The sequence below is a fragment of the Ranitomeya variabilis genome, chromosome 2 (assembly GCF_051348905.1).
Source record: "Ranitomeya variabilis isolate aRanVar5 chromosome 2, aRanVar5.hap1, whole genome shotgun sequence".
Lineage (NCBI taxonomy): Eukaryota > Metazoa > Chordata > Amphibia > Anura > Dendrobatidae > Ranitomeya > Ranitomeya variabilis.
Window position 1 is genome coordinate 470,809,106 of NC_135233.1, and position 23,231 is coordinate 470,832,336.

General features: G+C 44.9%; 1 long non-coding RNA gene across 1 annotated transcript in view; it reads left to right on the top strand.

Annotated features, from left to right (window-relative positions):
- Window positions 1-23,220, top strand: part of LOC143806803 (uncharacterized) — a 52,049-nt gene extending 28,829 nt beyond the window's left edge. The window contains exon 3 of the long non-coding RNA XR_013221561.1: window positions 23,085-23,220. This is a non-coding gene — a long non-coding RNA (uncharacterized LOC143806803). The remainder of the gene's footprint in view (window positions 1-23,084) is intronic.
- Window positions 23,221-23,231: the final 11 nt, after the last annotated feature.

A 23,231-nucleotide genomic window follows, 5' to 3' on the forward strand; every position in this document is an offset into this window, starting at 1 on the left:
AGAGGAAAGTCACAAACACAGGAATGAAACAGGTTTTCAGCAAAGGAGGCCAGACTTACTAAATAGACTGAGGATAGGAAAGGAATCTATGCGGTCAGCACAAAAACTACAAAAAGCCATGCAGAGTGTGCAAAAAGACCCCCGCACCGACTCACGGTGCGGAGGTGCCACTCTGCACCCCAGAGCTTCCAGCTAGCAAGGCAATATCATGTTAGCAAGCTGGACTAGAACTTAGCAAGTACTAATAAATATATTCAGTACACAATGAACAACAAATGAACTAGCAGGGACTTCGCTTCTGCTGGAGTAGACAGGTCATCAGAAAGATCCGAGAGAGATCTGAACCAGTACCGATACATTGACAGCTGGCATGAAGTAACGATATGAGTGGAATTAAATAGAAAAGCCAGCCTAGCCGCAAACGAGGGCAGCTGAGGAAACAACCTCAGAACCAGCAGTTCCACTCACAGCCACCAGAGGGAGTCCACGAACAGAACTCGCCGAAGTACCATTCATGACCACAGGAGGGAGTTCGAGAACGGAATTCACAACAGACGAGATCGTATTAGATAATCGAATCTTACATCGAGGTATAGAATTTACTACTACTAGAAAATCATCTAGGTAGGGTATTATTAAAGTGTCCTGTTGGCGTAGATGAACCATCACTTCTAATATCACTTTTGTGAAGATGCGGGGAGCCATTGAAAGCCCAAAGGGCATTGCTACGTATTGAAAGTGACGAACCTGTCCCGCCAGGATGACCGCTACCCTTAGGTACCGCTGGTGTTCGGCATGTATGGGAAGATGATAGTAGGCATCTTTTAGGTCTATCCCCGCGCCGACACATCTAGGGAACAAGAGTTTGATGGTAGAACCAATGGATTCCATTTTAAAAGTATGATTATGCAAAAAAGAATTTAATTTTTTGAGATTTATGATGGTTCTGAATGAACCATCTAGTTTATTGATCAAAAATAAAGGGGAATAGAACCCCTTCCCTTCTTGATCCTGGGTAACTTCTATCAAGACTCTTTTAGATAGTAGAGATAGGATCTCTGATTCCAGAGCCTTTTGTTGTTTACGTCCTTTTGGTGATGTTACTACAAAAGAATCCCAAGGGATTCGATCAAACTCCAATCTTAAACCGTAATGTATAATGTCCAGAATCCATTGGCTAGATGTTATTTGTTTCCATTTAGGAAATAAAAATTTTAATCTGCCGCTCACTTCATGGTCAGCGGTACTTGTTAAGCTTCGTATTATAGGAGAGCACCTTTTTGTTTTGGATCCTTTGTCTCCCAGCGCTCCCTTTGAGTCTCAAACGGTTTGTTTCTGGTAAAGGGGCGTCTTCTAAAGGCTCTCCTGTAAGATGGAAGAGATTGATTAGGGAAGCCTTTCTTTCTCTCTCCCACTTTATTTAGGAGATCATCCAATGTTTTCCCAAAAAGGAACTCACCCTGGCAAGGGATCGCACAAAGTTTTGCTTTTGCCTGTGCGTCCCCCTTCCAGTTTTTCAACCAGAGTGCTCGCCGGGCTGTGTTCACTAGGCCGGCTGATCTGGCTGCTAGGCGTAGCGAATCCACAGAAGCATCTGCCAGGAATGCTATCGCTTCTTTTATTAGAGGGATTTTCGCAAGATTGATTCTCTCGAAGTTCTACCTCTAATTTGTTCCTCCAGCTGTTCCATCCACACTAGTAGTGACCTTGCAGTGCAGGTACTAGATATAGCTGGCCTGAATGCCCCTGTGTTAGCTTCCCATGAACTTTTTAGTAAGGCTTCAGCTTTACGGTCTAAAGGGTCAGTCAGGACCCCCGAAACCTCAACTGGTAAGACCGATTGTTTAGAAGTAGAAGTGACTGCGGCATCAACTTTTGGCACCTTTGACCAGGAATTTAGTTCCTCATCGCTGAAGGGATAGCGTCTCTTAGAGGATGATGGTAGAAAACCTCTTGTATTCTGCTTATCCCATTCTTTTTTTAATTAGGTCTTTAATAGTGGGTATGACGGGGAAGGATCTACGTTTTTCTGTCCTAACTTCGCAAACATGATGTCTTGAGACGATTTTTTCCCTTTTTCGTCTGGGCACCCCATTGTGCTTCTGACGGATTTTACTAAATTGTCTATACTGCTGTTAGATAGAGAAAGCCCCCCTTCATTCTCGGATGAACTCGGCTGGGATATAGATTCGTCCGAGGATCTATGTACATCCTCTGATTCTGAGCTCACTGGAGACAGGGACCTGCTTGGTTGGCGGGTACTGGTGCTACTTGTATGCGCCAAACCCTGCATCTCTTCACGAATTATGGCTCTAACATGAGATGGAGTCATTATATTTTCTTGCCGTAAGGTTAGCATGATACATTCTGAGCACAACCTTTCAGCATAAGAATCCGGAAGGGGCAGCGTACATAAGGCGCATTCTTTGTGTTTGGACTTGTGCGTCCGTTTCTTAGTCTAGAGGAAGAGGGATACAGGAGGAACATATATCAGCATATAGGAAAAGGATTTTTTTAAATATCACCCAGTGAAGCTGACAGGTACCGGTTCTGGAGGCGGATTTTTTGGCAAGTGTTCCTTGGTAATGTTTGGTGGTGGATCGCTTCTCTGGGGGGCGACCACCACTCTTAGTGCTGCTCCTAGCGCTTCTCTCTTTACTGGGAGAACGTTGCTCTGCTGCAGGCAGGTTGCGCTTCATCGGCCGGTGAAGCCATACTCACACACCGGTCCGACATCAGCGCCGCTTTTGAATCTGGCGCCGAATCTCCTGCCTCCCCGGACCCAACCCGGAAGTGCTCCTGCGACTTCCGGGGTAGACGCGTCGCTCTTTCTCACCATGCAGCGGCTGGAGATATCAAAGCCGGCTGCTGCAGCGCGCACGCGCGCGTCCTCATGGAGCCGGGCGGACCAGCGGTGACCAGACCCGGACCACGGATGGCTGATCAGACGAGGGGGGAGGCTGCAAGCAGGGGCTCCCCCGCCGCTGCTTCTGGAACCGCAGCCCCTGCCGTTCCCCCAGAACCGACACAGGCGGAAGCATGGCCCAGGAATCCTCTTCATCTGTAGGTAAGCAGGGATTCCTATAGGAACAGGAAACCTAAACTGAGGAGGAGAGGGGACTGCCTTCTTTTATTCTGTAGGTTTCCTGTTCCTATGGGCGGATCCCTCTCTCATGTGGGGTTCTGTCGTGGCGAAGGGTAAAAAAAATTAAATAAACCAACAGTATACTCCCTGATCCGATGTAATTCATTTAATAACAAGTGTCCTACGACGATCTCCCGTGGAGAGCTGCCACATCTGCAGATGTGACCGCTCTTCAGGGGCTCTGGTGATACAATGACAGGAGATAAACCTCCGCATTGTATCCCTCCGCCGTGAGTACAATATAGTTCATACTGTCACTTGAGGCACCGCTGCGTGGGAAAATTCTCACGCAGCGTTGCCATAAAGTGTGAGCCTGAACTCAGGTAACCTCTTCAGTGTTGCACTGCAGGAGCCACTGTCTCCTGTCAGTGTGTCACTGGAGGCCCTGTAGAGAGGTCACATCTCCTGATGTGACTGCTCTATAGGGGAGATCATCGTGGGACACTCGTTATTAAATGGACTGCGTCGGACCAGGGAGAATTTGTGTTGGTTGTTTATTTATTTTTTCCAGGAGATAGAGGGCATCGCATGGATTGGCAGAAATAATATTTAATCTTTATTTTTAATCTTTATTAATATATAATCTTTATTTAACTCTTTATGTACTATTTTATTATATTTATTACTAAACATCGGGCTTGGTATTATCTGTCTATTATCAATCTATCATCTTTTTATCTATTATCTGTGTGTGTAAACATTCTTCACTTGAGTGTGTAAATTAAGAGGTTGGACAAGAATGACATCACAATTCTTTTTTTTTTTGTTCAATAATAGATCTTTATTTAGCTTTCAAAAACGCATAGAAATCCGCATGGAAAAAACGCATGAAAATCCGGGCGGATTTTTACCTGTGTTTTCTGCCAAGGGATGCAGAATCTGCGCAGAAAATTCCACATGTAAATCTGCAACGTGTGCACATACTCTTACAGATTTAAAAATCAGCACCGCAGGTCAATGTCTGCACAGAAAGTGTCCGCCATGTGCAGATGGGATTTGTTGAAATGTCATCAACTTAGCTGGTACTCTATCATGCTGCGGATTTTCTGCACACATCTGCAAGAAAATCTGCAACATGTGAAACTTACCTAAAGATCAGTACCATCTGATTGAGGTTGGTTACAGATAAATTGGACAGTTACAAAACTGTCTGCAACCAAAATCTGTAGTGCGTACTACAAGGGGGGTTATTTCCACCCTCTATAAAGATTTACTGCATACATACCTTTTGGAATTTCCAATAAATGCGAGAGCTAAGTGGGAGAGGGACCTGGGCCCACTGGAGAATGAAACTTGGGAATCGGTGTTGGAGTGGGTTCCACGGCTGTCACTAAGCGAACCATATAGGCTGTCACAGCTCTATATAATACACAGAGTTTACAAATCTCCGGAAGTATTGTATAAAGCAGGTCTGCGTGCTGATTCCGAGTGCCCGAGGTGTAAGTCTACAGGTGCTGGTATATTTCATATGACGTGGACGTGTCAAAAACTGGCTGCTTTTTGGTTGGTAGTTTTGAGTCGTGTGGTAGGAGCGTATAGATGTACTGTGCCAAGGGATCCGATTGTGTGTTTGCTGGGATATGTAGATGAGATTGGAGTGGATAACACCCTGAAGATAGCAATTGCCAGATTGTTGTATATGGCCCAAAAGGTAATAGCACGAAACTGGATAAAGGAAGAACCGCCTACAAGAAGAGAATTCCTCCAATATGTGAAACAGGGTCTGACATTGGAAAACACGTACGCTACTTACCTGGTAGCAGTGTTTTTCAGGAGCCCATGACAGCACAACGAGAGAGGGGATCCACCCTTCAGGGACAGGAAACCTACAGACATAAAAGGGGGGCACCTCTCTCCCGCATCAGTTGGTTTCTGAGCATGAGAGGACCACCTTGGTTAGTAACACAGATGCAGCATACAATTATGTACATTTTATTATGTAAGTGAACATGGAGATTTAAAGGAAAAAAACGAAAAGGTGTTGAATCATCCAAGAAAAAGAATAGGGTAGGGAATATAAGGGTGCTGTCATGGGCTCCTGAAAAAACACTGCTACCAGGTAAGTAGCGTACGTATTTATTCAGTCGCCATGACAGCACAACGAGAGACTTTCAGAGAAGTAAGGAAGAATTAGGGAGGGATAACAGCCTCAAGTACCATTCTCCCAAACGTGAGGTCTGAGGAACTACCCAGATCTAATCTGTAGTGCCTAAGAAAGGTAGATGGAGAAGACCATGTGGCCGCCTTACATATGTCTTCGATCGACACATCTGATCTCTCTGCCCAGGAAGATGCTACGGCCCGCATGGAGTGTGCCTTTATACCTTCTGGAACCTCCATGCCACCTGCTGTATAAGCGAGAGAGATCGCCTCCCTGATCCATCTAGCTAGTGTGTTTTTAGATACTCTTAAGACCCTTCCTCACTCCTTCATAAGCTATAAAAAGAGAGTTCTCTTTTTTCCACGTGTCTGAAACTGAAATATATTTAAGGAGGCATCTTCTTACATCTAAGGAATGAAACTTACGTTCCATATCATTAGTGGGATTAGAACAAAATGAAGATAGGACAACCTCTTGTAACCTATGGAATTTTTAAGCAACTTTTGGAAGATGAAGGGGATCAGGTTTCATGATTACTCTATCCTCCCTAAATTGCATGTATGGTGGATGTCTAGAAAGTGCCTGCAGATCACTAACCCTTCTTGCGGATGTGAGCGCAACTAAAGGTACCGTCACACAGTGCCATTTTCATCGCTACGACGGTACGATTCGTGACATTGCAGCGTCGTATAAGTATCGCTCCAGCGTCGTATACTGCGGTCACACGTTGCAATACACAGCGCTGGAGCGATAATTTCATGACGTATTTGCGATGTAGAAGCCGTTGGTTACTGTGCGCACATCGTATACAACCTGTGTCACACAATGCAATCATGCCGCCACAGCGGGACACTAGACGACGAAAGAAAGTTTCAAACGATTTGCTACGACGTACGATTCTCAGCGGGGATCCGGATCGCAGTAGCGTGTCAGACACAGCGATATCGTAAATGCATCGCTGGAACGTCACGAATCGTGCCGTTGTAGCGATCAAAATTGCACTGTGTGACGGTACCCTTAGAGTGCTGTTTTAATTGATAGGAACTTAATTGGGATATTATCAATAGGTTCGAATGGGGCTTGCGTTAAAGCTGAGAGTACAAGATTTAGATCCCATGGAACTAACCTTTGTCTAAAGATTGGTCTGGATCTAGTGACTGCCTTAAAAAACCTGGATATCCAGTGATTGCTGGCTAAGTTAAGATTGTATAGCGCCCCCAGAGCCGACACTTGAACTCTGAAAGTACTTGTGGCCAAGCCCATCTCTAGACCCTTTTGTAAAAATTCTAAAATCTGATTTATACATGGTATCTGGTCAATTTGAGCCCCTGAACTTGATAAAAAAAAATTTCCAAACCCTAAGGGTACTGTCACACAGTACCATTTACATCGCTACGACGGCACGATTCGTGACGTCGTAGCATCGTATGATTATCGCTCCAGCGTCGTAGACTGCGGTCACACGTTGCAATCACGGCGCTGGAGCGATGCCGAAGTCCCCGGGTAACCAGGGTAAACATCGGGTTACTAAGCGCAGGGCCGCGCTTAGTAACCCGATGTTTACCCTGGTTACCAGCGTAAACGTAAAAAAAACAAAACAGTACATACTTACATTCCGGTGTTTGTCCTCCGGCGTCTCAGCTTCTCTGCACTGTGTAAGCACAGCGGCCGGAAAGCAGAGCGGTGACGTCAGACGTCACCGCTGTGCTCGCTTTCTGGCTGGCCGGCGCTCACAGTGCAGAGAAGCTGAGACGCCGGAGGACAGACACCGGAATGTGAGTATGTACTGTTTGTTTTTTTTACGTTTACGCTGGTAACCACGGTAAACATCGGGTTACTAAGCGCGGCCCTGCGCTTAGTTACCCGATGTTTACCCTGGTTACAAGCGAACACATCGCTGGATCGCTGTCACACACAACGATCCAGCGATGTCAGCGGGTGATCAAGCGACGAAAGAAAGTTCCATACGATCTGGTACGACGTACGCTTCTCAGCAGGGTCCCTGATCGCTGCTGCGTGTCAGACACTGCGATATCGTATGGATATCGCTAGAACGTCACGAATCGTACCGTCGTAGCGATCAAAATGGCACTGTGTGACAGTACCCTTACATAGATGTTTGTTGTAGAGGGTTTTCTGCTTTTTAGGAGTGTATTTATTAAATCCCAAGAGAATCCCTTCCCCCTTAGTAAAGATCTCTCAAATTCCACGCCGCTAGGTGTAAGTTGGCTACTCGTGGATGGAAGATTGGGCCTTGAGAGAGCAGATCTGGTACTTCTGGAAGAATCCATGGTTGGCTGATAGACATCTTTCTCAGCCAAGGGAACCATGATCTCTTGGGCCAGAATGGGGCTATCAAGATCACCCGGGCCCTGTCCTCCCGAATTTTCCTCAGAACTATTGGAATTAGGTTTAGAGGGGGAAAGGCATATGCGAGACTGAAGTGCCATGAAATCAGAAAAGTGTCCACTGCATATGGGTTGTCTCTTGGATTTAGGGAACAGAACTGGTGTAATTTTTTGTTCCCTCGGCTGGCAAAAATGTCTATTACTGGACAACCCCATAATTGCACGATCTGATTGAAGATGTCCGGATTTAGCGACCAATCCCCTTGTTTGAGCTTGTTGCGGCTTAAATAGTCTGCCATGGTGTTGAGCTTTCCCTTTATATGAAGAGCCGTAAGAGAGAGATGATTCTCGGCCACCTGAAAAATGCGATCCGCGACATTCATTAACGAATTGGACCGTGTACCTCCTTGACGATTAATGTAGGCCACAGCTACCTGGTTGTCTGATAACAGCCCGACGTGACGACCCTGTAGGGGTATAAGAAAACTATTCAAGGCACGTTTCTACGGCTAATAGTTCCTTTAGATTGGAGGATAAGTCCAGCTCAGACTGAGACCATAGCCCCTGGACCCAATCATCTCCTAAGTGAGCCCCCCATCCCTTAGGGCTAGCATCCGTAGTTACTACTCTAGTCACATGATTTGTCCAAGGGACCCCCCTACGTAGATTTGGGATGTGTGTCCACCAAATAAGTGAATGAGTAGATTCAGCAGAAAGAGAAAATTTACTGTCGAGACGAGCTCCTAGACGACAAGAATCATGAAGGACGTCCCATTGTAGAGTTCTGGTGTGGTATTGAGCCCAGAGAACCGCCGGAATACAAGATGTAAGGGAACCTAAGAGAGACATTGCACTACTTACCGAGACTAAGGGCTTGTTGATTGCCCTGGTGACTAGCCGCTGAATATTAGTTACTTTCGAATCTGGCAGGCGACATTCCTGCTGACTAGAGTCTATGATGAAACCGAGAAATTCCTGTGTTTTCAGGGGCTGTAGGCGAGATTTTTTAAGATTGATAATCCAGCCTAACCTGTGCAATGCTCCCATCACCTTGTCTAGTTGGTCCCTGCAATGTGATTCCGAATGACCCACAATTAGTAAATCATCCAGGTATGGAATTATTAGTATGTTCTGTTCATGCAGGTGTGCCATAACCTCTACTATGATTTTTGTAAACACCCGGGGTGCGACCGCGACTCCGAAGGGAAGTGCCCGATACTGAAAATGCTCTACCGTGCCCTCAAGTGAAACCGCCACCCTAAGAAATTTTTGATGGTCTACGTGTATTGGAACATGGTAGTAGGCATCCTTGAGGTCTAAAACAACCATGAAACAATTGTTAAAGAGCAACTTTATTGCCGTCTTTATAGATTCCATTTTGAAGGAAGGAATCAACAAAAAATTGTTCAGGCCTTTCAAGTTAATAATAGTACGGTATGACCCATCAGGCTTTTTGATCAGAAACAGAGGGGAGTAAAACCCCCTACCTTTTTCCTCTGTAGGGACTTTGATCAGAACTTTTTTCTGTATAAGTTCCCGGACTTCAGTCTCTAACGTCAATTGTTCTGCAGGGGAAGAACGAATGGGCGTTAGAATAAATTTGTCTTGAGGAATACGTTGGAAATCGAACCTTAGGCCTCTTTCTACAATGCTTAGGATCCACAGGCTATTCGTGATCTGTATCCAGGCCGGGTAGAAGGCCAAATGCCTACCCACCTGCTCTGCCAGTCATTGAGGTTTCTTAAAGTCCCGTGAAGGATTAAACATGAATCCTTTACCTCTTCTCCTGCTGCTGTCGTATCTGGTAGTTTCTCTGTTTGAGTCTCTGTATGGCCTTCTGCGGTTAGACCATTCTCTATTGTAAACTCGTCTGTAAAAGGGTTTTCCTAAGAAAGGGAAGCGTTTTTTATTATCCCCCGCCTTTTCCAATAGCTCATCTAGGACAGGTCCGAATAAATGAGCCCCTTCGCAGGGAATGCTACAAAGTTTTGTTCTGGCCTGTAAGTCTCCCGGCCAACATTTTATCCACAGCGCTCTCCGGGCTGTGTTAGATAACGCTGAAGACCTGGCGGCCAATCTGACAGAGTCTGCTGATGCGTCTGAACGGAAGGCTGCTGCATCCTGGATGATGAGTAAAGAGGATAAAATCTCATTCCTAGGGACTTTATCCCTGAGCTGATCTTCTAGGTGACCTAACCACACCATCAAGGACCGAGCTGTGCAGGTGGCTGCTATTGCTGGTCTCAGGGATCCCGCTGAAGTCTCCCAGGCCCCTTTTAGGAAGATATCAGCTTTCCTATCTAACGGGTCCTTCAGGTTCCCTAAATCCTCAAAGGGAAGAGACGTTCTTTTGCATGCTTTTGCCACTGCCGCATCCAGTTTCGGGACCTTATCCCATGAGGATGATGCCTCCTCCTCAAAGGGATACCTTCTTTTAAATGCAGGCGGAAGTGACCCCTTCCTCTCGGGTTTCTTCCACTCCTTAGAAATAAGTGATTTTATTTTGTCTACTACTAGAAAGACCCTTCGGGATTTCCGATCAATACCTTTGAACATGATGTCCTGAATGGAGCATTCTGATTGGTTCTCTTCTATCCCCATTGTATTGTTAACCGCTTTGACTAGATGGTTAATTTTATCCAGTGACAAACAGGCCCGACTAGACTCCATGTCCTCAGCGGAGGAAGTAGACGGGAGGGATCCTGATCTCCGTTCACCCGAGTCTGAAACCACATCTGATACAGGGGATGCAATATCAACCCTCTTCTTAGCTTCTGTTTTATGAGACCTTGACCTCATGGAACCTCTGACTTCTTGCCTAACCATCTCTCTTAACGTAGAGGTCAGGTCGGGAGCCTCTTCCTCTAATAAGCGCTGTACGCAGGCTTTACACAATTTCCTTATGTGCCCATCTGGAAGTGGCTCTGCACATTCGGCACACTGCCTATGTTTGGCTTTAGACAAACACTTCCTCCCCTAGTAAGGAGAGAGGGAATATAAGGGGAACAATAATCAATAAGTGAACTTTCACGTAGATCACTTACCCAGCCAACAATGAGTGGTACCGTAGATGGGGGGGTTCTTCATAGCCGGCAATTCTTTACGGCCTGAGGACTTTCCTTTTTGGGCCCCTCTTGCTCCACCAGCGCGGCTACTGCCACTAGACCGACGCTGGGAGCTTCTCTGAGGCTTTTCAGACTGCTGAAGCGGCTGCTGCTGGCTGCTCTGCTGCAGAGTTCCTTCCGGCGACTCCATTATGGAATGGACAGGAACACTCTGCAGCCCATGCGTACCGCTTAAATAGGTCCCCCAAGGTACCGCCCCCAGATGGGGGTCAGCAGGGAACTCCAGGTGCCGATCTTTCCCGGTAAGAATACTGATGGGGTCCCGTTCTCCACTCTGTCCCGCGCCCCCGTTGCCCGCCATGAAAGCGCCGGACCCCCCCCCCCCCCCAGAAGCCCGGTCCGCCCCAGACGCCGCCATCGGCCGGAAAGGAGCGCTACTGCGCATGCCCGGCCGCGTCATCAGCCCGCGCCGCTCGCCGCGTCATTCAGACACGCCCCTTCCGGACGCGACAGCGGCCTGCGAGCCAACACGCAGACCAGGACGGCAGCAGCCTCCCAGACCAATGCGGACACCCACCGCAAGGCACAGACCGACCGCAGAGGCCCCGGCGGATGCGGCACCAAGCAGACACAGACCCATACTTACAAGGTACGGCTGCGGACACCATAAAAGCCGGCCTGTCTCAAGGCCGCTTCCTCCTGCTGTCACCTACACAAGCAGTCCCCCTGCCGTGTGGTGCTTCCAGCCCTCTGATCAGGCCGAGGTAGGGGACCCCCGCTACCTGCATCGACCTGTCAGGAGTGGGACGACTTTTTATCTTCGACCTTCTTCACAAGGCCCGTCTGAAGAGGTTCCGCTGTCAGGGACAGGAAACCAACTGATGCAGGAGAGAGGTACCGCCCTTTTATGACTGTAGGTTTCCTGTCCCTGAAGGGCGGATCCCCTCTCTCGTTGTGCTGTCATGGCGACTGAATAAAAGGGATTTATAAGAAAAGAGGGAAAATAGAAATGTTCGATAAACTGTGGTCTTCGTGGCTTGAAATGGGATAGAGGTTAGATATAGGGGACGGGAGAGTCAAGGGCCTGACTCGATGAAAATAAAATATGGGGTATGCGGTCCTAAGGGGGATAATATCCGTTCAGTATTATTGATGGTCATGTTATTAAAAGAGGTGAGCTGTTTTATTGGGATGAGGAGGGATAAGTTGGGAATGCTGGGGTTTGGTTAAGGGGAAAATTTTGTATTGAAAACAATACTTTAATATGTAAAATGCAATGGTATTTTTAATAAAAATCTATTTGAGTTAAAAAAAAAAAAAAAATCTGTAGTGCGTGAATTCAGCATAAAGTAGTCGTCCCATGATGCCCGTCCTTCCTGGTGAGATGCAAGCTCGTCTTGACATCTATGTGTAAGAAAAAAAAAATATTTACAAAATATAAAAAAAATAAGTTCTTAAGTTACTTAAGAAATGAATCCTCACAGAAGATGGACTTTATATGTATTATGGGTGTACGAGTATACAATATATCAAATATAACAAATATAATAATATATACTAGGTACTATATCAAATATACGGTATTAATGGGTACTATAATCAAATATACAGTATTAATAAATACAACATATAATTTAAAAAAAAAATAAATATATATATTTATTATCGTGGACCGATTCTAACGCATCGGGTATTCTAGAATAATGCAATGAATACACAGGATTCGGCAGGCCGAGCACGACCAATTAGCAAAGCGTGGTTCAAATTCTGCGCCAATTCACCTGATTCACCAATCAGTGAAGCCAGGGCCAGCTGGAGGTTTTTGAGGGCCCCGGGAGAAAGTCTCACAGCCCACGCAGTATATAGCACAGCCCATGCAGTATATAGCAATGTGGGCACCATATCCCTCTTTAAAAAAAAAGAATTAAAATAAAAAATAGTTATATACTCACCTTCCGGTGGCCCCTGGTTCCTGCCCAGGCTTTTAGCAATGCCCTTGAGAACGCTCCGTTCCCAGTAATGCCTTGTGGCAATCACCCGTGATGATGTAGCGGTCTCGCGAGACCGCTATATCACAGGTCGTTGCCGCAATGCATTCTTGTGATTGGAGCGTCGCGAGGAGTGGGAAAGGCTGCCGCGGACGCCAGAAGGGGAGAATATAATGATTTTTTTATTATTATTATTTTTAACATTTTATGTTTTTACTATTGATGCTGCATAGGCAGCATCAATAGTAAAAAGTTGGTCACACTTACAGGATTAATGGCAGCGTTAACGGACTGCGTTACGGTGTAACGCAGTCCATTTAATGGACTGCTAAATAAAACACTATGTGGGCGCTAACTGGAGGGGAGTAGGGAGGGGCCAATTTACGGCCAAACTGTGCCTGTTGCCGATTTGGTCGCGCCCAGCCGGCCACGACCAATCAGCGATGCGGGATTTCTGTGAGACAGACAGACGGAAGTGGTCCTTAGAAGATATACACTGTGTTCCAAATTATTGTGCAAATAATATTTCCTCATATTTTCTCTAAATTACCTATCTGAATTGCAGTCATTGTTATTTTCCAGTCATCTACTATTCTAGTATAATTGCAATGTTTTGGAACAAATTGCCTATGAAAACAGTATCTTTAAAAAAAAAAAAAACACTCAAAATGCATGTTCCAAATTATTATGCACAGCAGAGTTTTCAACCTTTTTTTTTTATTTTGATCAAAAAATGGTCAGTTGTGAAGTTATAAGCATTATCAGCTTATTACAAAATGAAATCAAACAGTTTTCAAGTGAAAACTTTATTCTAGGTGATGTTACATTTGCACATAGGACCCCTTGTTGGAAAGAGCTTCTGAACTCTCTCGTCCATTGAATTTGTCAGTTTTTGGATAGTTTCTGCTTCAATTGTTTTGCATGTGGACAGAATACCCTCCCAGAGCTGTTGCTTAGATGTGAACTGCCTCCCGCCATCATAGACACTCCTTTTGATGATGCTCCAGAGGTTCTCAATGGGGTTGAGGTCAGGGGAAGATGGCGGCCACACCATGTTTGTCCTCTTTTATGCCCATAGCAGCCAGAGATGCAGATGTGTTTTTTGCAGCATGAGACGGTGCATTATCATGCATGAAAATGATCTTGCTGCGGAAAGCACGGTTCTTCCTCTTGAACCATGGCAGGAAGTGTTGTTTTAGAAACTCCACATAGATTATGGAGTTCATCTTTACCCCTTCAGGGATCAAAAAGGGGCCGACAATCTCTCTCCCCATGATTCCAGCCCAAAACATTACTCCACCTCCTCCTTGTTGGCGCCTTAGCCGTGTTCTCATGGGGTGTCCATCAACCAGCCATCCTCCACTCCATCCATCTGGACCATCGAGCGTTGCACGGCACTCATCGGTGAACAAAACAGTTTGGAAGTCAGTCTTCATGTATCGTTTGGCCCACTGGAGCCATTTCTGCTTGTGTGCAGTGGATAGAGGTGGTCGACAGGATGGCTTACGCACCTCTGAAGGACCCTGCATCTTGTTGTTCTGGGGACGTTGGAGGCACCAGCAGCTTCAAAAGCTTGTCTGCTGCTATGACAAGGCATTTTTGCAGCTGCTCTTTTAACCTTACACAATTGCCTGTTGGAAAGAGTCCTCAATTTTTCCTTATCAGCACGCACACGTGTGTGCTGGGAATCGGCTACATACTTCTTGATTGTGCGATGATCACGATGAAGTGTCTTGGCAATGTTGATTGTAGTCATGCCTTGACCTAAATATTCCACAATTTGTTGCTTCTCAGCAGCCGACACATCCTTTGTCTTTCCCATTTTGGCAAAAAATGTAGGCTGCTTAATAATGTGGAACAGCCGTCTTAAGTAGTCTTACCTTTATTTGGACACACCTGCCAAACTAATTTGCACAGGTATCTGCAATTGCTTTCAGTGATATAAAGAGCCCTGACACACATCACCATCAATGACTTTAAATGACAAACAAAAAAATTCTAACCTTATCACTCCTAAACTCTTTGTGCATAATAATTTGGAACACAATGTTGAGAATATATATATATATATACACACTCACCGGCCACTTTATTAGGTACACCTGTCCAACTTCTTGTTAACACTTAATTTCTAATCAGCCAATCACATGGCGGCAACTCAGTGCATTTAAGCATGTAGACATGGTCAAGACAATCTCCTGCAGTTCAAACCGAGCATCAGTATGGGGAAGAAAGGTGATTTGAGTGCCTTTGAACGTGGCATGGTTGTTGGTGCCAGAAGGGCTGGTCTGAGTATTTCAGAAACTGCTGATCTACTGGGATTTTCACGCACAACCATCTCTAGGGTTTACAGAGAATGGTCCGAAAAAGAAAAAAAATCCAGTGAGCGGCAGTTCTGTGGGCGGAAATGCCTTGTTGATGCCAGAGGTCAGAGGAGAATGGGCAGACTGGTTCGAGCTGATAGAAAGGCAACAGTGACTCAAATCGCCACCCGTTACAACCAAGGTAGGCCTAAGAGCATCTCTGAACGCACAGTGCGTCGAACTTTGAGGCAGATGGGCTACAGCAGCAGAAGACCACACCGGGTACCACTCCTTTCAGCTAAGAACAGGAAACTGAGGCTACAATTTGTACAAGCTCATCGAAATTGGACAGTAGAAGATTGGAAAAACGTTGCTTGGTCTGATGAGTCTCGATTTCTGCTGCGACATTCGGATGGTAGGGTCAGAATTTGGCATAAACAACATGAAAGCATGGATCCATCCTGCCTTGTATGGAGCATCTTTGGGATGTGCAGCCGACAAATCTGCGGCAACTGTGTGATGCCATCATGTCAATATGGACCAAAATCTCTGAGGAATGCTTCCAGCACCTTGTTGAATCTATGCCACGAAGAATTGAGGCAGTTCTGAAGGCAAAAGGGGGTCCAACCCGTTACTAGCATGGTGTACCTAATAAAGTGGCCGGTGAGTGTATATATACATACATACATACATACACACATACACACACACAGTGGGGCAAAAAAGTATTTAGTCAGTCAGCAATAGTGCAAGTTCCACCACTTAAAAAGATGAGAGGCATCTGTAATTTACATCATGGGTAGACCTCAACTATGGGAGACGAACTGAGAAGAAAAATTCCAGAAAATCACATTGTCTGTTTTTTTATAATTTTATTTGCATATTATGGTGGAAAATAAGTATTTGGTCAGAAACAAAATTTCATCTCAATACTTTGTAATACATCCTTTGTTGGCAATGACAGAGGTCAAACGTTTTCTGTAAGTCTTCACAAGGTTGCCACACACTGTTGTTGGTATGTTGGCCCATTCCTCCATGCAGATCTCCTCTAGAGCAGTGATGTTTTTGGCTTTTCGCTTGGCAACACGGACTTTCAACTCCCTCCAAAGGTTTTCTATAGGGTTGAGATCTGGAGACTGGCTAGGCCACTCCAGGACCTTGAAATGCTTCTTACGAAGCCACTCCTTCGTTGCCCTGGCGGTGTGCTTTGGATCATTGTCATGTTGAAAGACCCAGCCACGTTTCATCTTCAATGCCCTTGCTGATGGAAGGAGGTTTGCACTCAAAATCTCACGATACATGGCCCCATTCATTCTTTCATGTACCCGGATCAGTCATCCTGGCCCCTTTGCAGAGAAACAGCCCCAAAGCATGATGTTTCCACCACCATGCTTTACAGTAGGTATGGTGTTTGATGGATGCAACTCAGTATTCTTTTTCCTCCAAACACGATAAGTTGTGTTTCTACCAAACAGTTCCAGTTTGGTTTCATCAGACCATAGGACATTCTCCCAAAACTCCTCTGGATCATCCAAATGCTCTCTAGCAAACTTCAGACGGGCCCGGACATGTACTGGCTTAAGCAGTGGGACACGTCTGGCACTGCAGGATCTGAGTCCATGGTGGCGTAGTGTGTTACTTATGGTAGGCCTTGTTACATTGGTCCCAGCTCTCTGCAGTTCATTCACTAGGTCCCCCCGCGTGGTTCTGGGATTTTTGCTCACCGTTCTTGTGATCATTCTGACCCCACGGGGTGGGATTTTGCGTGGAGCCCCAGATCGAGGGAGATTATCAGTGGTCTTGAATGTCTTCCATTTTCTAATTATTGCTCCCACTGTTGATTTCTTCACTCCAAGCTGGTTGGCTATTGCAGATTCAGTCTTCCCAGCCTGGTGCAGGGCTACAATTTTGTTTCTGGTGTCCTTTGACAGCTCTTTGGTCTTCACCATAGTGGAGTTTGGAGTCAGACTGTTTGAGGGTGTGCACAGGTGTCTTTTTATACTGATAACAAGTTTAAACAGGTGCCATTACTACAGGTAATGAGTGGGGGAAAGAGGAGACTCTTAAAGAAGAAGTTACAGGTCTGTGAGAGCCAGAAATCTTGATTGTTTGTTTCTGACCAAATACTTATTTTCCACCATAATATGCAAATAAAATGATAAAAAAACAAAAAAAGTGATTTTCTGGATTTTTTTTTCTCAGTTTGTCTCCCATAGTTGAGGTCTACCTATGATGTAAATTACAGACGCCTCTCATCTTTTTAAGTGGTGGAACTTGCACTATTGCTGACTGACTAAATACTTTTTTGCCCCACTGTGTGTGTGTATGTGTGTATGTATGTATGTATGTATATATACACTCACCGGCCACTTTATTAGGTACACCATGCTAGTAACGGGTTGGACCCCCTTTTGACTGACTGACTAAATACTTTTTTGCCCCACTGTGTGTGTGTGTGTGTATATATATATATATATATATATATACATATATATACATATACACACATATATACACATATATATACACACACACACACATATATATATATATATATATATATATACATACATATACAGGTCCTTCTCAAAAAATTAGCATATAGTGTTAAATTTCATTATTTACCATAATGTAATGATTACAATTAAACTTTCATATATTATAGATTCATTATCCACCAACTGAAATTTGTCAGGTCTTTTATTGTTTTAATACTGATGATTTTGGCCTACAACTCCTGATAACCCAAAAAACCTGTCTCAATAAATTAGCATATTTCAACCGTCCAATCAAATAAAAGTGTTTTTTAATAACAAACAAAAAAACCATCAAATAATAATGTTCAGTTATGCACTCAATACTTGGTCGGGAATCCTTTGGCAGAAATGACTGCTTCAATGCGGCATGGCATGGAGGCAATCAGCCTGTGACACTGCTGAGATGTTATGGAGGCCCAGGATGCTTCAATAGCGGCCTTAAGCTCATCCAGAGTGTTGGGTCTTGCGTCTCTCAACTTTCTCTTCACAATATCCCACAGATTCTCTATGGGGTTCAGGTCAGGAGAGTTGGCAGGCCAATTGAGCACAGTAATACCATGGTCAGTAAACCATTTACCAGTGGTTTTGGCACTGTGAGCAGGTGCCAGGAAGCATGAAGTGCTCCAAAATCTCCTGATAGCTAGCTGCATTGACCCTGCCCTTGATGAAACACAGTGGACCAACACCAGCAGCTGACATGGCACCCCACACCATCACTGACTGGGTACTTGACACTGGACTTCAGGCATTTTGGCATTTCCTTCTCCCCAGTCTTCCTCCAGACTCTGGCACCTTGATTTCCGAATGACATGCAAAATTTGCTTTCATCAGAAAAAAGTACTTGGGACCACTTAGCAACAGTCCAGTGCTGCTTCTCTGTAGCCCAGGTCAGGCGCTTCTGCCGCTGTTTATGGTTCAAAAGTGGCTTTACCTGGGGAATGCGGCACCTGTAGCCCATTTCCTGCACACGCCTGTGCACGGTGGCTGTGGATGTTTCCACACCAGATTCAGTCCACTGCTTCCTCAGGTTCCCCAAGGTCTGGAATCGGTCCTTCTCCACAATCTTCCTCAGGGTCCGGTCACCTCTTCTCGTTGTACAGCGTTTTCTGCCACATTGTTTCCTTCCAACAGACTTACCATTGAGGTGCCTTGATACAGCACTCTGGGAACAGCCTATTTGTTGAGAAATTTCTTTCTGGGTCTTACCCTCTTGCTTGAGGGTGTCAATGATGGCCTTCTTGACATCTGTCAGGTCGCTAGTCTTACCCATGATGGGGGTTTTGAGTAATGAACCAGGCAGGGAGTTTTTAAAAGCCTCAGGTATCTTTTGCATGTGTTTAGAGTTAATTAGTTGATTCAGAAGATTAGGGTAATAGGTCGTTTAGAGAACCTTTTCTTGATATGCTAATTTATTGAGACAGGTTTTTTGGGTTATCAGGAGTTGTAGGCCAAAATCATCAGTATTAAAACAATAAAAGACCTGACAAATTTCAGTTGGTGGATAATGAATCTATAATATATGAAAGTTTAATTGTAATCATTACATTATGGTAAATAATGAAATTTAACACTATATGCTAATTTTTTGAGAAGGACCTGTATACATACACACACACACACACACACATACATACACACACACACACCCAAAGTTTGGACACACTTCATTTAAAGATTTTTCTGTATTTTCATGACTATGAAAATTGTAAATTCACACTGAAGGCATCACAACTATGAATTAACACATGTGGAATTATATACTTAAAAAAAAATGTGAAACAACTGAAAATATGTTTTATTATATGAGCTTCAAGAGGTAGTCACCGGGAATGGTTTTCACTTCACAGGTGTGCCCTGTCAGGTTTAATAAGTGGGATTTCTTGCCTTATAAATGGGGATGGGACCATCAGTTGTGTTGAGCAGAAGTCTGGTGGACACACAGCTGATTGTCCTACTCAATAGACTGCTAGAATTTGTATTATGGCAAGAAAAAAGCAGCTAAGTAAAGAAAAACGAGTGGCCATCATTACTTTAAGAAATTAAAGTCAATCACTTCGAAAAATTGGGCAAACTTTGAAAGTCTCCCCAAGTGCAGTGGCAAAAAACCATAAAGCGCTACAAAGAAACTGGCTCACATGAGGACTGCCCCAGGAAAGGAAGACCAAGAGTCACCTCTGCTTCTGAGGATAAGTTTATCCGAGTCACCAGCCTCAGAAATTGCAGGTTAACAGCAGCTCAGATTAGAGACCAGGTCAATGCCACACAGAGTTCTAGCAGCAGACACATCTCTACAACAACTGTAAAGAGGAGACTTTGTGCAGCAGGCCTTTATGGTCAAATAGCTGCTAGGAAACCACTGCTAAGGACAGGCAACAAGCAGAAGAAACTTGTTTGGGCTAAAGAACACAAGGAATGGACACTAGACCAGTGGAAATCTGTGCTTTGGTCTGATGAGTCCAAATTTGAGATCTTTGGTTCCAACCACCATTTCTTTGTGCGACGCAGAAAGGGTGAACGGATGGACTCTACATGCCTGGTTCCCACTGTGAAGCATGGAGGAGGAGGTGTGATGGTGTGGGGGTGCTTTGCTGGTGACACTGTTGGGGATTTATTCAAAATTGAAGGCATACTGAACCAGCATGGCTACCACAGCATCTTGCAGCGGCATGCTATTCCATCCTGTTTGAGTTAAGTTGGACCATTATTTATTTTTCAACAGGACAATGACCCCAAACACACCTCCAGGCTGTGTAAGGGCTATTTGACCAAGAAGGAGAGTGATGGGGTGCTACGCCAGATGACCTGGCCTCCAGAGTCACCAATCGAGATGGTTTGGGGTGAGCTGGACCGCAGAGTGAAGGCAAAAGGGCCAACAAGTGCTAAGCATCTCTGGGAACTCCTTCAAGATTGTTGGAAGACCATTCCCGGTGACTACCTCTTGAAACTCATCAAGAGAATGCCAAGAGTGTGCAAAGCAGTCATCAAAGCAAAAGGTGGCTACTTTGAAGAACCTAGAATATAAGACATAATTTCAGTTGTTTCACACTTTTTTGTTAAGTATATAATTCCACATGTGTTAATTCATAGTTTTGATGCCTTCAGTGTGAATTTACAAATTTCATAGTCATTAAAATACAGAAAAATCTTCAAATGAGAAGGTGTGTATATACATATACATACATCTCTCTATAATATATAAAGCCGAATGAGAGTGAGTGAGTGTCCGGGATTGGCATCTGCACCGTCGCAGCTACAGCTACAGCTACAAAATTTTGCACAGTCACACGTCTGGACCCCGAGAGCGTCATAGGCTATGTTGTGAGGCGAAATTTTAACCCCGCGCGTTCCAATTCACCAAACAATTTTGCCCCTATCTACATAATGGGGAAAAAGTGAAAGGAAAAATGTTGGAGGCAAAGATGCTAAGGTGGGGCCCCGACATGGGATACTCACCACACACGGGGATATGAACACACACACACACAAAATGCGCCAAACACTACCACGTGCTTGAACACACATCACCCTCAGCACACATTTCACCACACATACACCAACCTCGCCACATAAAAGTCGAAACACAAAAGTCGCCGCTCAAAACTCGCCACGCGCAAAACTAGGCTCACGCAAAACTCACCTCATGGAAAACTCGCCACATGAAAACTTGCACATGCGGAAAAATTGCCACATGCACAACACATGCAAAAGTTGCCTCACACAAAACTTGCACATACTCAAAACGCACCACACATAAAACTCGCCACGCGCAAAACTCGCCATGCACAAAACTTGCTGCACACAACTTGCTACACTAACCTGTCACATGCAACTCGACACAAAAAGTTGCTACACGCATGTTGCCACACGCCAACTCAACACACACAACTTGACACATGAAACTCGCCCTAAAACACACACAAATCTGGTATTATCCTTCAAAAATAAAAATCTGATTAATAAGCAGACAAACTACAAGAGCAACAACTGTACCATATAGGAAATACGGCAGCTGTCAGTCACATGACCTGTATATTATGTGTATGTGTGAGCTAATATATACTGCCAGGGGGGAGGGCTTCCTGTTGGCTGGGGATTTATCAGGCTGCCAATTTAGCTTTCAAATACTGAGGTAAAAATACTGAGCAAATAACGTGTGAACGAGGTCTAATACAGGAGATGACGACACAGGTATATACTATATGCAGGAGATGACATACAGGTATATACTATAAACAGGAGGAGATGTCACATAGGTATATACAATATACAGGAGATGACATACAGCAGGTATATACTATTTACAGGGGAGATGACATACAGGTATAAACTATATACAGGAGAGGACACAGGTGTATACTATATAGAAGGGAGATGACACATGTATATACTGAGGGGAAAATGAGAGGTGTGAGGTGAAAATGAAAAGGTGAGAGTGCAAAATGAGAGGAGTGAGGGAAAATAGTGGAGTGATCGGAAAATTACAGATGTGAGGTCGAAATGACAAGTGTTAGGGGGGAATGAGAGGCGTGATGGGAAAATAAGAGAAGTAAGGTGCTATAACTAACCACAGATATTTACTATGCCCAGGCAACGCCGGGCTCTTCAGCTAGTGTATGTGGAGATAGAGAAAAGGTACCTTCACACTAAGCGACGCTGCAGCGATACAGACAATGATGCCGATCGCTGCAGCGTCGCTGTGTGGTCGCTGGAGAGCTGTCACACAGACCGCTCTCCAGCGACCAACGATGCCGAAGTCCCCGGGTAACCAGGGTAAACATCGGGTTGCTAAGCGCAGGGCCACGCTTAGTAACCCGATGTTTACCCTGGTTACCATTGTAAAATGTAAAATAACAAACAGTACATACTCACATTCGCGTCCCCCGGCGTCCGCTTCCCTGCACTGACTGAGTGCCGGCCCTAACAGCAGAGCGGTGACGTCACTGCTGTGCTGTGCTTTTACTTTACGGCCGGCGCTCAGTCAGTGCAGGAAGCGGACGGCGAGGGACGTGTGACAGACATCAGAGGGTGAGTATGTACTGTCTTTTTTTTACTTTTACGATGGTAACCAGGGTAAACATCGGGTTACTAAGCGCGGCCCTGCACTTAGTAACCCGATATTTACCCTGGTTACCATTGTAAAACATCGCTGGCATCGTTGCTTTTGCTGTCAAAAACGATACACGGCGATCTGACGACCAAATAAAGTTCTGTACTTTCCTAAACGACCAGCGATATCACAGCAGGATCCTGATCGCTGCTGCCTGTCAAACTCAACGATATCGCTAGCCAGGATGCTGCAACGTCACGGATCGCTAGCGATATCGTTTAGTGTGAAGATAGAGATAGAGATATGTGCATTGGGTAACAGGTTTGATGTATGGCTGAACATGCCAGCTTTCTTCTCACATGTTCCATAGATGGACTACAGAGAGTCTGTATATAAAGACGTGGCAGAAACAAAGCAGATACCCACCTTATGTAATGGTGAAGGCTGTGGTATGTATTACCACGCACGTACAACACTCATATACCCTGACGACACGGTATAGAATATAAACCTACGTGAATTTAGAAGACAACTTTCTCATTCCATTTAGGGTGATGATGACTGAACTGTACACCAGGGACTACAACGCACCCACCCTAATAGTGACAGCCGGCATAAAGAAGAAGAATGATGTTGCGCTGCATTAAAAGAAAGGTACAAATCCAGCTAAAATAAGCATGTTGCTTCCGTGCACATA